The sequence below is a fragment of the Rhinopithecus roxellana genome, chromosome 7, assembly GCF_007565055.1.
Source record: "Rhinopithecus roxellana isolate Shanxi Qingling chromosome 7, ASM756505v1, whole genome shotgun sequence".
In the NCBI taxonomy this organism is placed as follows: Eukaryota; Metazoa; Chordata; class Mammalia; order Primates; family Cercopithecidae; genus Rhinopithecus; species Rhinopithecus roxellana.
Window position 1 is genome coordinate 28,023,913 of NC_044555.1, and position 16,295 is coordinate 28,040,207.

The 16,295-nt window shown below is 38.1% G+C and overlaps 1 protein-coding gene and 1 pseudogene across 4 annotated transcripts in view; both read left to right on the plus strand.

Moving 5' to 3' along the window:
* The window catches only part of SLC9A7 (solute carrier family 9 member A7), a 145,671-nt gene that overhangs the window by 20,533 nt on the left and 108,843 nt on the right, over positions 1–16,295 (plus strand). The window lies entirely within an intron of this gene.
* LOC104672639 lies at positions 14,040–14,688 on the plus strand (annotated as a pseudogene).

Genomic DNA, 16,295 nt, shown 5'->3' on the forward strand with positions numbered 1-16,295 from the left:
GAGAGAGAGAGAGAGAGAGAGAGAGAGAGAGAGAGAGAGAGAGTGTCATTCCTCCCCTTTCCCCTGTGACATGTGCAGAGCAAGAAAGGCATAAAATGGATCCAAGGGCCAAGACTAGCATGAAGATCCTTCTTCAGATTGAATGCCTATTCTGGTGTGTAGTATATTTAATACCTACATACAATCTGGAAGGGAGGAAAAAAGCTGTGTGGTCAGGGTCAAGAAGAACTAATACGTCTGTCACCAAACTCAGGGGGAAAGGAAATCAGGTATTGAGGCACAAGCTGGAACTGCTGTGGTAATATATGCCTGTAGGATGGGATGAGGTAATTATGACAAATTTCCCATTTAAAATATTAAGCATATGCATTAAAAAACCTCACATCAGCTATTTTGTAAGCTTATCTGTCATTGTTGTTTTATTGAATTATTATATATTATTTAGGGAGAGGAAGTGGCAGTAGATATGGAGATAGAAGGAAGAACACTTTTTATAGTGTAAGTAACATTGTAATTTAATATACACATTAATCTTTATAGGCAAAATGGTAGGTATTTCTGTGACAATGCCATTTTTCAGAGAGCCACATTAACAGTGATACCCTGGTATCTCCAGGCCTCTTTTTGATGAGTTTAGCCAGAGAAACTGTGTCCAAGGTGGGTACTAATCTCTCTGAATCAATGCTATTTGGTGTTTGTTTGTTTTGTTTTGTTCTGTTTTTTTGAGACGGAGTCTTGCTCTGTTGCCCAGGCTGCAGTGGAGTGGCATGATCTCGGCTCATTGCAACCTTTGCCTCCTGGGCTCAAGCGATTCTTCTGTCTCAGCCTCCTGAGTAGCTGGGACTACAGGCACGTGCCACCACACCTGGCTGATTTTTGTGTTTTTAGTAGAGATGAGGTTTTGCCATGTTGGCCAGGCTGGTCTCGAACTCTTGACCTCAGGTGATCCACCCGCATTGGCCTCCCGAAGTACTGGGATTACAGGTGTGAGCCACCGTGCCAGGCAATGCTATTTGGTTTTATAGTAATGTTTCTTCAATTTCTATAATTCAGGCAGTTCTTGAAAAATTCCTAATTAGAGTTGGGTTTCTGTAAAAGAGGACATTTCCACAGGAGTCCTGTAATTAAGCCCTTGTTGGTATGGAGGATTTGGCCTGGCCAGTGACACAAAGTCAAGGGATGATGTAAGTTTGAGCAGTTTTTTCTGCTTCAAAAGGCCAAATGGACATCAAGCATTTATGTGTTACAAGAACATATAAGTTAACGAAAACAAGTTGTGTCTTTGAATTATAACAACTCAGGTGAGACTATTAGTTATTTCAAATTGATCACAATTCTTGATTGGATATTAATACTATAGATTTCCAAACTTTTCTTTTCTTTCTTTTATCTTTTTCCTTTTTTTTTTTTTTTTTTTTTTTTTTGAGACAGGGTCTCACTCTGTTTCCCAGGCTGAAGTGCAGTGGTGTGATCTCTGCTCACTGCAGCCTCCACCTCCTGGGCTCAAGTGACCCTACCACCACAGACTCCCAAGTAGCTGGGACTATAGGTACATGCCACCACACTCGCTAGTTTTTTTTTTTTTTTTTTAATTTAGTAGAGATGAGGTATCACTATATTGCCCAGGCTGGTCTTGAATTCCTGGGCTCAAGTGATCTTCCCACCTCAGTCTCACAGGCATGAGCCACTGCACCCAGCCCCAAACTTTCTCTGTATGACTGATTAACAAAATATTCAGTGAGTTATTACCTAATGCATTGTAATTTGCTTGATGCAGTCTTTCAGTATTTCAAATATCCAATCCTTGTGGGAAAAGGCTGATAAAACTTGAAAAACTAATAAACAGACTTCTGGTTTCAGCCTAGATATGTGGCATGCAGAGCTGTCATCCTTACAACAAGAAAAAGCTGGACAAATGCAAAATTAATGACTTTTTCTGAACCTAGGAAGAAATGGAGATTTTAGGGCAAATGATTAACCCAAAATCACGAGAGAGACAGGTACCACAGCAGAAAGAAACAGGACCTGAACATTTGCTTACCTGTGACAAATACTGTTGAATGGCATATAAACCAGTAAGAAGATTAAACCAGAAATTTGTAATGAATTGCTTAAAGTTGGGGACCACAGATATAGGGGTTTCTCGCCCTCTTACAGGCTTTTCCTCCAGGATTCCTGCCAGGTACTCACAGGGAAGATCAGGGAGAATCCTAAGAAAGTTTTTCCTGTGTCTTGGCTGGGTTAGAAGAACAAAAGCCACTGCCAAAATCTGCCTAGATATCTCTCCATCTCCCTAAGGAACAAAAGTCTTAATCTGCAGGAAGAAGGTAACAGAAAGTGAGAGTACTGGTGGAAACCCACTGTAACTGGGGAAGGAGAAGAGGAAAAAGAAAGAAGCTCTACTTTCTTGGGAAAGAAAATGAATGCCTGGTAAACCTGGCATTGTGTTTGGAGGAGGATCAGGAATGCTTGTGAAAGCCACAACCCCAAGACCCAGGTTCACAGTATCTGCATAATATTGCAAATTAATCAGAATATCAGAGAATACCCCCATTTCGCACCTCCCTACTACAAAGCTAACAAGCATCAAATAAAAAATAACAATGGAATAAGGCCTGGGGAACTGCAAAAGAGAGATTCTCTCTGGGGTGCAGTACAGAAGCTTAAAAGTCAAATATGGAGACCCAAAACCAAGTGAGGGGAAGACACTGAGAAAAACCTTGTGGCAAATTACCCTAATGCCGTAAAAACAAGCTATCAGTACAGGAATTTGAAGACTCTTGAGGCCCTGAGCATAACCATAGAAACAATAATCTTCAAACCTAGCCCACCTCCTGATTATATTAATACAAACCTCAATGTTAAAGGCCTATCAGAAAAAAGGTATACTCATCTTCAAGTATAAAAAGTATTTACCTCAGTACCATTTTGATACAAAATGTCTGGCCATCCGAAATACATTACGAGACAAAAAAGGCAAGAAAAGGCAAGAGACAAAGCAATCACCAGAACCAGGCTCATGTACGACACAGATGTTGGAACTATTAGAGAATTTTTTTTACAACTATGATTAATATTTTTGAAGCTCTAATGGAAAAAGTAGATAACATGCAAGATCAGATAAGTAATTTTAGGACAGAGATGGAAAATAAAAGAAAAAAAATCAAATTCAAATGCTAGAAACAAAAAATACAGTAACAAATGAAGAATACTTTTAGTGGACTGTAAAAGTCAATGAACTTAAAGATATCGGAAGGCAAAAAGTGAAATAATCAGAATATCCAAGAGAAGAGTACCAATGTCAAATGGTATAACATTCACATAATTGGAATCTTGTGAGGAAGAGAGAGAATGAGAATGGGACAGAAATATTAGAAGAAATAATTGCTGAGAGTTTTCCAAAATTAGTGACAGATGCCAAACCACAGATCCACGAACTTTAGAGAACACCAAGCAAGATAAATACCAAAACAACAAACAGACACCCAGGCATATCACATTTGAACTGCTTAAAACTAAAGACAAGGTGTCTGGGTGCAGGAAAGGGGCTGGGGAGGAGTAGGGGAGGAAACACTATGTACAGAGGAAAAGGATAAGAAATATAGCAGACTTTTCAGTAAAAGACCATGCAAGCAAGAAGACAGTGGGGTGGCTTCTTTCAAGTGTTGACAGAAGAAATTGTCAACCCAGAATTCTATATCCAGTGAAAATGTCCTTCACAAATGAAGAAGAAAAAAAGACTTTTTGAGACAAACAAAAACTGAGGGAATTTATTGCCAGCAGACCCACTCTACAAGAAATGTTAAAGGAAATTCTTCAGGCAGAAAAAAGATGATATAATTTGGAAAACTGGATCTACAAAAAGAATCAAAGAATGTCAGAAATGAAATAAGTGAAGATAAAATCTTTTAAATATTTAATTGTTCTAAAAATAAGTGGTTTAAAAAAATAAAATTTATAAAAATGTGGTGTGTTTATAGATATGCAAAAGTGAAATGTATGACAACAATGGCACAAAGATGGGAAGGAGGAATTGGTAAAATACTGTTATAAGGTCCTATGCTTCTTGTGAAGTGGCTATATTATTTGAACTCAGATTATTTAAAAACGTATTGTAAACCCTAGGATAACTATTTAAAAAGTTAAAAAAGAGGTATAAATAATGTTAATAGAGGTGATAAATTGAATAATGAAAAAACTCAATAAAACCCAGAGAAAGCAGAAAAAGGAGGAAAAAAGGAACAAATTGAACAAGTAGAAAACAACTAACAAGATAGTAGCTTTTGACCCTCCATATAAATAGTTGCTTTAAATGTGAAAATGCGAATCATCTAAAAGACAGAGATCATCAGATTGGATTTTAAAAAGCAGATACAACTTATAAGCTGTCTACAAAAAAAAAGCCCACTTTAAATATAAAGACATAGATACATTATGCTAAATGAAAGAAGTCATGCACAGAAGATCAGCCACTGTGTGGTTCCATTTGTATGAAATGTTTAGAAAGGACAAATATGTAGAAACAAAGTAGATTAATGGTTGCCGAGGGCTGGAGGTGGAAAACTGGTATTTACTGTTAATGGATACCAGGGATCTTATTGGAGTGATTGTGTTGTTGGTTGCATAACTTGGTAAATTTACTAAAAATCATTGAATTGTATGCTTAAATTGGGTGATTTTTGTGGGATATGAATAAAATTCATAAAATTCATAAAAAATAAAAATCAATAAAATTGATTTTTAAACAAACAGTAAGTGTGGTGATGCCAAAAAAACAAAACAAAACAAAAAAGTGACTGTGGCCAGTTTGGCCATTTCTTGTAGAAGAGTCTCAGCCACCTGAAGACTTCCAGATCCTTAATAACTCATCAGGTCCCTGCCAGCACAGGGAACATCATAGACCTGTCAGCAATTAAAGGAACAAAAGTAATGAAGATTTACACTAAAAATTGAGTGTGAAATAATGACATTCCCAGATAAACAAAGACTGAAATGTTAACATCTGTTCATTTTTGCTTCAGTGATTTGGTATTCTGTTTTTAGATGTGTCTACTTTAATAATTTTTATATCTTCCTGATGACATTATGATGAAGGGTCTTTCTGTCTATAATATTTATTGTCTAAAGTCTATTTCGTCTGATACAAACGTAGTTACTCTAGTGCTTTTATGATTGGTGTTACCTGGCATATGTTTTCCAGTCCTTTTACTTTCAACCGGGGTGTGTGTGTGTGTGTGTGTGTGTGTGTGTGTGTGTGTGTTTTAATCTACAGCAGTGGTTCCAAGCAATTTAGCCCCCTTGTGACATTTGGCAATAGCTGCAAATATTTTTGGTTGTCACGCTTGCGTGGCAGCTACTGACATCTAATGAATAAAGGCCAGGGCTACTACTAAATATCCTATGATGCACAGGAGAGGCCTTACGACAAAGAATTATCCAGCCTGAAATTTCAGTGGTGCTAAGGTTGAGAAGCCCTAATCTAAAATGTGCCTCTTTTAGATAACATACAGTGGAATCTTGGGTTTTTCCCCAGTGTGACAATTGCTGCCTTTTGATTGCAATGTTTAGTCCAGTCCCATTTAATGTAAGTATTCGTATGGTTGGATTTATATCTGCAGTTTTGCTATTATTTTCTATATATTTCATGTAAGTTTTGATTCTTTGTTTCTTTTTCACTGTCTCCATGTGTGTGGGAGAGAGAGTACCCGTTTACCATTTTAATTCCTTTGTGTTTTTTCCACTATATTTTTGTGTTAGTTTCACAGTGGTTGCTCTAGGGATTACAATAGCCATCTTAACTTAATCTCAATCTACTTCAGTGTGATGCTAATTTAATTCCAGTAAAATATTGAAACTTTCTTTGATTCTAGCTCCATTACCACATCCCTCCATCATGCTAGTATCATAAAATATGTATCATCTATATATGCTACAACCCTAACAATACAGCATTGTAATTATTGTTTAATTCAGTTTTATGTCTTCTTAAGAGTTTAGAGAAGAGAAAAATGTATATATGTATATAGTTTTTTATAGTTACTCATATTTTTTACATTTTCCAGTGCTCTTAATTTCTTTGTGTGGCTTTGAGTCATTGTCTAGTATCATTTCCTTTTACCTAAAAGACTTCCTTTAGTATTTCCTGTAAGGCAGATCTGCTAGCAACCAATTCATTGCTATGGATAGCAGCAAATAGTCTTTTTTAGGTTTGTAACGTGTATATAGCCCTTAATAATGTATTGTTTAGTCTTGCCTATTTTTGTACTTCCTGAGTCTTTTTTGTCAATATTTTAAACATTTTGAGTAGTTAATACATTTACATGGTCTACATATAAAAGCAAATTTAAAAAGGACAGATTGAAAAGGTATACCTCACCCCCAACTCTCCATTTCTCCTTAACATTGTAGTAACCACTTTTCTTAGATGTTTGTCATTTCAGTGTTTCTTTACATAAATAAAAGCGAATACAAATATATGTGCTAATTTCCACCTTTTCTCTGACAAAAGGTAGTATACCATGCATTCTGTACCGCACCTTATGTTTTTCATCTAATTTGTCCTAGAGATTTTGGCATATTAGTACGAAGAGGTATTCTTCATTCTTTTCTTTCATAGCTGAAGGTATTCTATTGTGTGGATGTATCATAGTTTAGTCCTCTGTTGGTGGGCCCTAGGGTTGTTTCTTACAGTAATCAAACAATACTGTAGTGGGAAACCTTGAGCATCTTATGTATGTGCGGGTGTATTTGTAGAATAGATTCCTGGGAGTGGGACTGTTAGATTAAAAGGTATATGCATTTGCAATTTTAGATGACATTGCCAGATTCTTCTCATTAGAAGTTGTATCATTTTTTACTTCCTCCACAATATATGAAAGTGCTTATTTCCCCATCTTCTTGCCAACAGGGTGTGTTATCAAACTTTCGGATTTTGTTTTTCTTTTCTTGAGACAGAGTCTTAATCTCTCGCCCAGGCTGGAGTGCACTGGTGCGATCTCGGCTCACTGCAACCTCTGCCTCCCAGGTTCAAGCAATTCTCCTGCCTCAGGCTCCCGAGTAGCTGGGATTACAGGTGCCTACCACCATGCCCGGCTAATTTTTGTATTTTTAATAGAGATAGGGGTTTCACCATGTTGGCCAGGCTGGTCTCGAACTCCTGTCCTCAGATGATCCTCCTGCCTCAGACTACCACAGTGCTGGGATTACAGGCATGAGCCACCATGCCCAGCCAAACTTTTGGATTTTTGTAAGTATGAGGGAATGATGTCTCAGCATGATTTTATTTTATTATTTTATTTTTTTGACACAGGCTGGAGTGCAATGACACAGTCTCGGCTTACGGTAACCTCTGCCTCCCGGGTTCAAGTGATTCTTGTGCTTCAGCCTCCCTCTCAAGTAGCTCAGATTACAGGCGCCTGCCACCATGCCTGGCTAGTTTTTGGTTTTTTTTTTAGTAGAAACAGGGTTTCTCCATGTTGCCCAGGCTGGTCTCAAACTCCTGACCTCAAGTGATCCACCCGCCTCAGCCTCCCAAAGTGCTGGGATTACAGGCATGAGCCACCACACCCAGCCCTCAGTGTCATTTTAATTTGCATTTCTCTTATAAGTAATGATGAATATCTTCTTAAAAGTTTAAGGGCCATTTGTATTTTTTTTTTCTGTGAATTGCCTACTTATATTCTTTGTCTGTTTCCACCCCTGCTCCCATGGGCTTATCTTTTTTCTTGAGTCCTAGGAGTTTTTTGTATATTATAGAGATTAGCCCTTTATCTGTGATGAATTGCAAATGTTTTTTCAGTTTTTCCTTTTTTGCTTTGCTTATGTATTTCCTCCTTCTTAGAAGTTTGTTGTAATTATCAAGTGGTCAGAATCTTCAGTTTTTTTATTTTAAATTTTTTATTAAGTTTTTATTTTTTAGAGACAAGGTCTCTGTCATCCAGGCTGGATTGCAGTGGTATAATCATAGCTCACTGCAATCTGAAACTCCTGGGCCCAAGCAGTCCTCCTGCTCCAGCCTCACAAATAGCTAGAAGTACAGGTGCACACCACCACACCTGGCTAATTTTTATTTTATTTTAATTTTTTTATTTTTTATATGGGGAGTGGCTATGTTGTCCAGGCTGCCCTCAAACTCCTGGCCTCAAGTGATCCTCCCACCTTGGCCTCGCAAAGTGCTGGGATTACAGGCATGAGCCACTATACCTGGCCCATTTTTTTTTTTTTAAGATGCCTGGACTTTATCATTAGAAAGATATTCCCCACCAAATGGCCACCAAATTGTCCCAACACCGGTGACTAAAATGTCCATATGACCCCACTGATTTGAGCTGCCTTCTCTTTCATCCACTGACTACCTATATATATTTCTGGACTTTCTGTTCTGGTCCATTGGTATTTCTCTATTCATGAATTAATACCACAGTACCAATTGTTATGGACCTTAGAGCATATTTTAAAACCTGGTAGGGCTAGTGGCTTCTCATTGCTTTTTTTTCCCCTTGAGTTTTCCTGGTTCTTCTTGTTTGTTTAGTTTTGTGTATGACTCTAAAATTAATTTGCCTATTTTCTGTCCAAATGCCTATTGGTATTTTTATTGGATAGCATTGGATTTATGAGTCGAAGTGGGAGAATCATTTTTATGATGTTGACTCTTCCTATTCAAAGACCTCCTGTGACTTTCCATTGATTAAAACCTTTTGTGTTCTTCTGGAGTGTTTTTGAGTTTTCCACTTAAGTTTTGTATATTTCTTAAGTTTATTCCTGGATATTTTATATTTTTGGTACTATTATAAACAAGGTCTTCTCATCCATTATATATATATATATATATATATATATATATATGTATCTTCTCATCCATTATATATATATATTTATTATTATTATTATTATTATTATTATTTTTTGACAGTCTCGCTCTGTCGCCCAGGCTGAAGTGCAGTGGTGTGATCTGGGCTCACTGCGGCCTTGACCCCCTGGGCTTAAGCAGTCCTCCCACCTCAGCCTCCTGAGTAGCTGGGACTATAGGCGTGCACCACTCTGTCCAGCTAATTTTGTTTATTTTTTGAGGAGACCACGTCTCACTTTGTTTCCCAGGGTGGTCTTGAACTTTTGAGGTCTGGTGATTCTCCTGCCTTGGCCTCCCAAAGTGCTGGGATTGCAGGCATGAGCCACCACATCCAGCTTCATCCATTATATCTTTAACCTCTATTGTTGTTCTGGATTTCCTTTATTTTCTTTTTTAAAAAAGATTTTGCTTAGCCCCATTTTTTTCATTTTTTTACTTTCATTTTCATAGCCTGGGATATTTTCTGAAAATTTTCAAGTGATTCTTCCTATATTTCTGTCTTGCAATGAATTGTCTTGAAAATTAATGTGAGAAATCAACATTGTGAAGATTGATTAGAATTTCTAGTGTAAATGTTGCATGTAATAGTGAGTTTATCATAAGTCCTTAAAGGGTGTGAAGTCTGAACCCCAGAGTTTATTTTGACATTGGTTTAGTGGAGACAGGCTGAGCATGAACCAGAACTTGAAACCCTGAAAGTTAACCGATTAGCTACTGAATAACTATTTTAGCTAAATGTTGAATGGCAAGGATTAAAAATAAGTATTTATCCAAGCCAAAATATCACCAACTTAGAATGAACCTCTGGGTTAAATAAATCTGAAATTTTATTCAGAAATATATTATTATTGCAATTTTATTAAAAATTTCAGGAATCATCTTTTTAAAGTTTGACATTGAAGGCAAGAGATAATTTCTTTTCTTTCTTTTCTTTTTCTTTTCTTTCTATCTTTTTTTTTTTTTTTTTTTTTTTTTTTTTTTTTACGGAGTCTCGCTCTGTCACCCAGGCTGAAGTGCAGGAGCATGATCTTGGCTCACTGCACCCTCTGCCTCCCTGGTTCGAGGCTCCTGCCTCAGCCTCCCGAGTAGCTGGGATTATAGGCGCCCACCACCATGCCCAGCTAATTTTGTATTTTTAGTAGAGATGGAATTTTGCTGTGTTGGTCAGGCTAGTCTTGAACTCCTGACCTCAGGTGATCCACCCACTTCAGCCTCCCAAAGTGCTGGGATTACAGGCATGAGCCACCACGCCCAGCCAGCAAGAGATAATTTCTTGGCACCATCAGTTGCTAGATTGCATGTGAGTTCATTAGATTGTATGTGTGTCATACCAAAGAGATAACTAGAAATTAAATGCAACTCTAAAAGTTTGCTTTGCAATGTTATAAATGTTAATGCAGCAAACAATTCTACAAAGACTAGAATTATGTTATAATCTAATATCTATTATTGTATCTTGTATTGTTACTTAAATTTTAAGGTATTTATTGGCTTAACCAAATATATTGTTTTTCCTTAAGTTATTTAACTATTGCACTCTTCATTCATTAATTCACTCAAATATTCACTGGCTCTTTACCTATTTTTAAATGTATTCCCTTTTTAAAGGCCAGGTTTATTGAGGTATAATTTACATACAACAAAATTCTTTTCTTTTAAATATACAGTTCAATGAGTTTTGACACTGTGTACACTTGTGTAACCACCACCAAAATCAAGATGATAGAACATTTCTATCCCCCTGGAAATCTGCTTTTGCAGAACATGCCCTTCTCCTACCCTAGCTCTTGGCAACTACTGATCTGTTTTCTGTCTCTATAGTCTTGCCATTTTTAGAACATCATGTGTTAGATAACCTTTTGTTTTCTAGCTTCTTTCACTTAGCATAATGCTTTTGAGATTCATCTGTGATGTAATGTGTATCAATAGTTTGTTCCTTTTTTATTGCTGAGTAATATTCCATTGTCTGGATATATCACAGTTTACTTATATATTCGCCATTCATTGAACATTTGGGTTGTTTTCAGTTATGAAGTATTATAAATAAAGCTGCTGTGAACATTTGCTTACATGTCTTTGTGTGGGCACGGGTTTTCATTTCTGTTGGAATAAATACCCAAGGTGAGATTCTTTGGTTGCATGGTAAGTGTATGTTTAACTTTAAAAACCTGGCAATCATTTTCAAAATATCTGAACATTTTTCATTTCCATCAGCAATGTATAAGCTTTTCAGTTGTTCCACACCTTTACCAACTTTTGTTATTTAGGAATTTAAAATTTTATCCATTCTAGTGTGAAATGGTATCTTATTGTTTTAATTTGCATTTCCCTACTGACTAATAATGTTGAACATCTTTTCTCATGCCTATTTGCCATCCATATATCCTCTTTGAAGTCTCTGTTTGTACTTGTTTGCCCATTTTAAATTTATCTTTTTTTGTCTAATTGAGTTGTGTATTTTATATTTTCTGGATACCAATCCTTTGTCAGATACATGGTATGCAATATTTTCTACCTGTCTATGGCCTGTCTTTTCGTTTCCTGAACTGTGTCTTTTGAAGAACAGAAATTTTAAGTTTTTGACAAAGTCCTGTTTATCAGTTATTTTTTCCTTTATGGTTTGTGCTTTTTGTCTTTATCTTAATACATTCTTAATAGGTTAACTATTTTGTATATCAAATTAACAGCTCTCACAGTCATTAATTGGTACTTTATTCTTACAATAATAAAGATAAATATATCTCTCAATAGATTAATACAATTTTTACTCCATCTTACATGTAGACTTAATAAATACAAATGGTACACTTTTTATATTACTCAGATTGTTATGCTGGTCACTGTGCCATCATGCAATAATTGGTCACTAACAGTTAAGGGATACCAAAAATGATATTGCTGGAGACTTTCAGTTACTTCTGAAGATCAGAGATGATTTTTGCCTAAGTCAAGCTTTGGGATATCCCTAATTTATATCGGCTGGTTCTTTGTGTTTGTTTTGGCATTAAGTACAGATTTAAATCTTTCCGTGAAGATACTCAAGCACAATCATAATTTTTCACAAGACTAAGTCATATGTTGGCTACCCAAGCATTTGCTGACTATTTGTTGTACAGTGACACAGGCCCTACTCACAAGGATGGCTATGGGAACATTATGCAAAGGGAGTTATTAAGAAATTAGCTTTGCGATCCCTCTGGGTTATCTTCCTCCTCCTATGGAATCAAGAGAGTGGTTTGGATGAGGCTTCTGGCCTTTAACATTTCATGTGTATAAGGATCACTGTCATCCAGACATTGGAACTTTTAAAATTCCATGACTTTCTTTCACTATACCAGAGTAATTGTGACCCAGCTTCATTTGCTTAAATGCAGTTAAGGTTTTGCTGAATTTTTAGTGTTTAAGACATTATGTTGGGACACCAGGTGATGGGAAGAGAAAATAAAAGGTTTCTGCCCCTGAGTTGACACTCTTGAGTGGAACACAACTGTGCACAGTGAGCCAAAGGGTGAGGCAGGCTGTGTGGCTGAGTTTAGGGTATGTGGGGATCAGTTGTAGGAGATGAGACAGGAAACATATTCAGGCAATAGATTGTGGGGGACCTTGATTGCCCTTGTGGGGCCCAAGGCTTCTTTCCATTAAAAAGTGAATTGGCATTCATGAGTGAAGGCTTGGGCTGATTTAGGCCTACCTAGGAGTGACCCTGGCCTCCTATGCTCTATGTCATTGAAAACAGTAAGAGTTAAGATAATTGGGGGATGTTGTGCCTGCCTTGGTTGTCACATGGAGCTGCCCCTCCACTGGGAAACTGTAGATTGGCATGGTGACATTTGGCATGCCTGAGGGTGGTATAAAAGATTGACAGGAAAAGGGGCTGTGGTTTTTCTTCATCAACAAAATCCACAAACAAGGCCGGGAGCGGTGGCTCACGCCTGTAATCCCAGCACTTTGGGAGGTCGAGGCAGGTGGATCATGAGGTCAGGAGTTCAGACCATCCTGGCTAACACAGTGAAACCCCGTCTCTACTAAAAATACAAAAAATTAGCTGGGCATGTGGCAGGCGCCTATAGTCCCAGCTACTCGGGAGTCTGAGGCAGGAGAATGGTGTGAACCCGGGAGGCGGAGCTTGCAGTGAGCCAAGATCATGCCACTGCACTCCAGCCTGGGCGACAGAGCAGGCCTCTGTCTCAAAACAAACAAACAAAATCCACAAACATCTTGCCCATCATCTGTGGCAATCATATGTGACCTGTGTGGATGAGGGGCAGAAGTAACTGTAGACTTGGGTAGCTGCCATGCCTCCCATTGAGATGAAGCTGCAGTCCCTGATGGGTTTCCTCTCCTGTGTCCTAATATAAAGGTAAGTAAATATTGTATTAAATGGAAACCAGTGTGTGTCTTGGGACTCTGGTTGCCGCTTTGATCTCATCACCATAGCTGTGCCACTGCACTGATACCTTGAAATGTAAGGTTAGCATTACGAACTGGGCTAACTGGACTTGTTTTGGGGTTGTGGGGGATCTGAATGAGGGTTAGAGTAATGATAAGGTGAGAATAGGGAGGATCATCTGCCTTCAGGACAGGCACTGAGAGTCCTGTCAGCAGTTCTGGCACATGGTCTGGGGAAGAAGGAAGAACAGAACTTCCAACTATAGCTCTGGTGAGAGGTCTGAATGGGGCCAGGAGCTCTTCTTAGCTATTTAAACATTTTGAAAGTTTTTATTTTAAATGACAAAATTTAGCAGTGCTTATATATGCCAAGCAGCATTCCAGGCATTTTATTTATTTTTATTATTTTGTTTTTGAGACAGGGTCTTGCTCTGTTATCCAGGCTGCAGTGCAGTAGTGTGATCATTGCTCACAGTAGCCCCAACATCCTGGGCTCAAATGATCCTCCCAACTTCGGCCTCCCAAAGTGCTAGGATTGCAGGAGTAAGCCATGGCTCCTGGCCCATTCCAGACATTTTATAAATATTAACTCATTTAACTCTTCTAACAATACCATTTATAATTTCCTGATGAGAAAATTGAGGCACAAAGAAGTTGAGTGACTTGCCCGGGTCACATAGCTTAGTAAATGGTGAAGCTGAGCTTTAAATCCAGGCAGTCTGCCTCTAGACTCCCTGTTCTGAACCCTTCTGATTCCTATAGCTTCTCTTCCCAATTCTTCCTCGTAAGAAATAAGTGGTTTATGGTTTTGCTCCAGTGTTTGGGTTTCTTTGCGGCTGCTCAAATCAACCAGTTCTTCGGGAAAGCGAACCCCAAGGCTCCACCGCCCAGCCTGACTGACTGCATTGGCACGGTGGACAGCAGGGCAGAATCCATTGACAAGAAGATTTCTCGATTGGATGCTGAGCTAGTAAAGTATAAGGATCAGATCAAGAAGATGAGAGAGGGTCCTGCAAAGAATATGGTTAAGCAGAAAGCCTTGCAAGTTTTAAAGTAAAAGTGGATGTATGAGTAGCAGCAGAGCAATCTTGAACAACAGCCATTCAACATGTAACAAGCCAATTATACCATCCGGTCATTGAAGGACACCAAGACCACGGTTGATGCTATGAAACTGGGAGTAAAGGAAATGAAGAAGGCATACAAGCAAGTGAAAATCGACCAGATTGAGGATTTACAAAACCACCTAGAGGATATGATGGAAGATGCAAATGAAATCCAAGAAGCACTGAGTCCCAGTTATGGCATACCAGAACTGGATGAAGATGACCTGCAATTCCGGAAGGTGTTCCCACTGACACAAAAAACAAGGATGAAGTTCTTCTGGTGGATGAATTTGGATTGTCACAGATCCCTGCTTCATAGATCAGCATCATTCAAGTATATCTTTAAAACAAACACATATTATGGGACTAGGAAATATTTATCTTTCCAAATTTACCATAACAGATTTATGTTTCTTTCCTTTCTTTGGAGGAAAATTTAATTACATTGCTCTTTGATTTTTTCCGTTAAGAGACTCATTGCTTGGGAAATGCTTTTTTTTGTACTAAAATTTGATTCCTTTTTTTCTTATGAAAATTGCACTTAGTTTAAAAGTATCTTTGGCTTGTATGACTTGTTTTCATTCATTAGTAATACTTTGAAATAAAACTAAGGAAATGGAATGTTAAAAATCTATGACAGTGTAACTCTACAGTCTCAAAATGACCTGATAAATTGGTAAGACAAAGATGAGATTATTGGAGCTGTTCATATTATGATTCAGAATCATTTTCTATTGTGGTATTATAGGTTGGTTAAAGTGATGGCCTTTTTGATGGGTTTTGTTGTGTCTTGTGAACAAATCATTTCTGTGTACAATATTGCAATGGAATTGCCACTATTGTATCATGGGTGGGTATTTTGATTCTATGGTTCCCTCAGTATTACATCTTGACTTGTAATCAATAATGAATATTTCTTGATATTTAGTGTATAGGACATTTATTTATACTCAATAAATATTTTTCAAAAGGATATAATTTTAATAATATCACTTCAGCTTAAAACCTCTACTGTGGAAACCAAATTTAATAGAATTTTAATGTCATTTCAGCCTATAACTCCACTATAGAAACCAAATTAACCATTGTGAGGAAAGAGCAAGGGACAATCTGGGCTTGGGCCCTGGGTCTGCCATTTACTAACTACTGAGTAGTCTATTCAACTTCTCTAAACTTCTGTTTCCTTGTTAGTAAAATCATGCTAATCTCATAGAGCTTTTGTGAGGAATAATTGAGGTAATGGTCATAAGTACCTTGTTAACCACAATGGGCTATTCTCATATGTGGGAATGTTAACAATAAAAAAGCAACTGCTTAAAAAAAAAGAGAAGTGGAATTAATCATTTTTAAAATGTCATTGTTTGTTGCTATTGTTGTTGTTTTGAGAGGGAGTCTCACTCTGTTGCCCAGGCTGGAGTGCAGTGGTGTGATCTCAGCTCACTACAACCTCTGCCTCCTGGGTTCAAGCAATTCTCCTGCCTCAGCCTCCCAAGTAACTGGGACTGCAGGCATGTGCCATCACACCCAGCTATTTTTTTGTACTTTTAGTAGAGCTGAGGTTTCACCATGTTGGCCAGGCTGGCCTTGAACTCCTGACCTGAAGTGATCCACCCGCCTCAGCCTCCCAAAGTGCTGGGATTACAGGCATCAGCCACTGTGCCCAGCCAAAATGTCATTGTTGATGACTGAGTCAGAACACTCACACAGGTTACAGCTGCACAGGGTGACATCACTGGGCAGTTTCCAGGAAGCATGGATTCCTTATGGTGTGTGTGGGTGAATATAGCACCTGCCCTTTGGTTTGTACCCCTGTCCTGCATACCAAGGAAGCCCCGTGCTGTGGTTTTAGGGCCTCATATCACATTTGTTGACCCCCCCTTGCTACTGAGACAGCGCCCTCTCCAAAATTCTTGGGGTTGGAAGGTGTATTTCCCCCTCCTCTTGGCATCGTT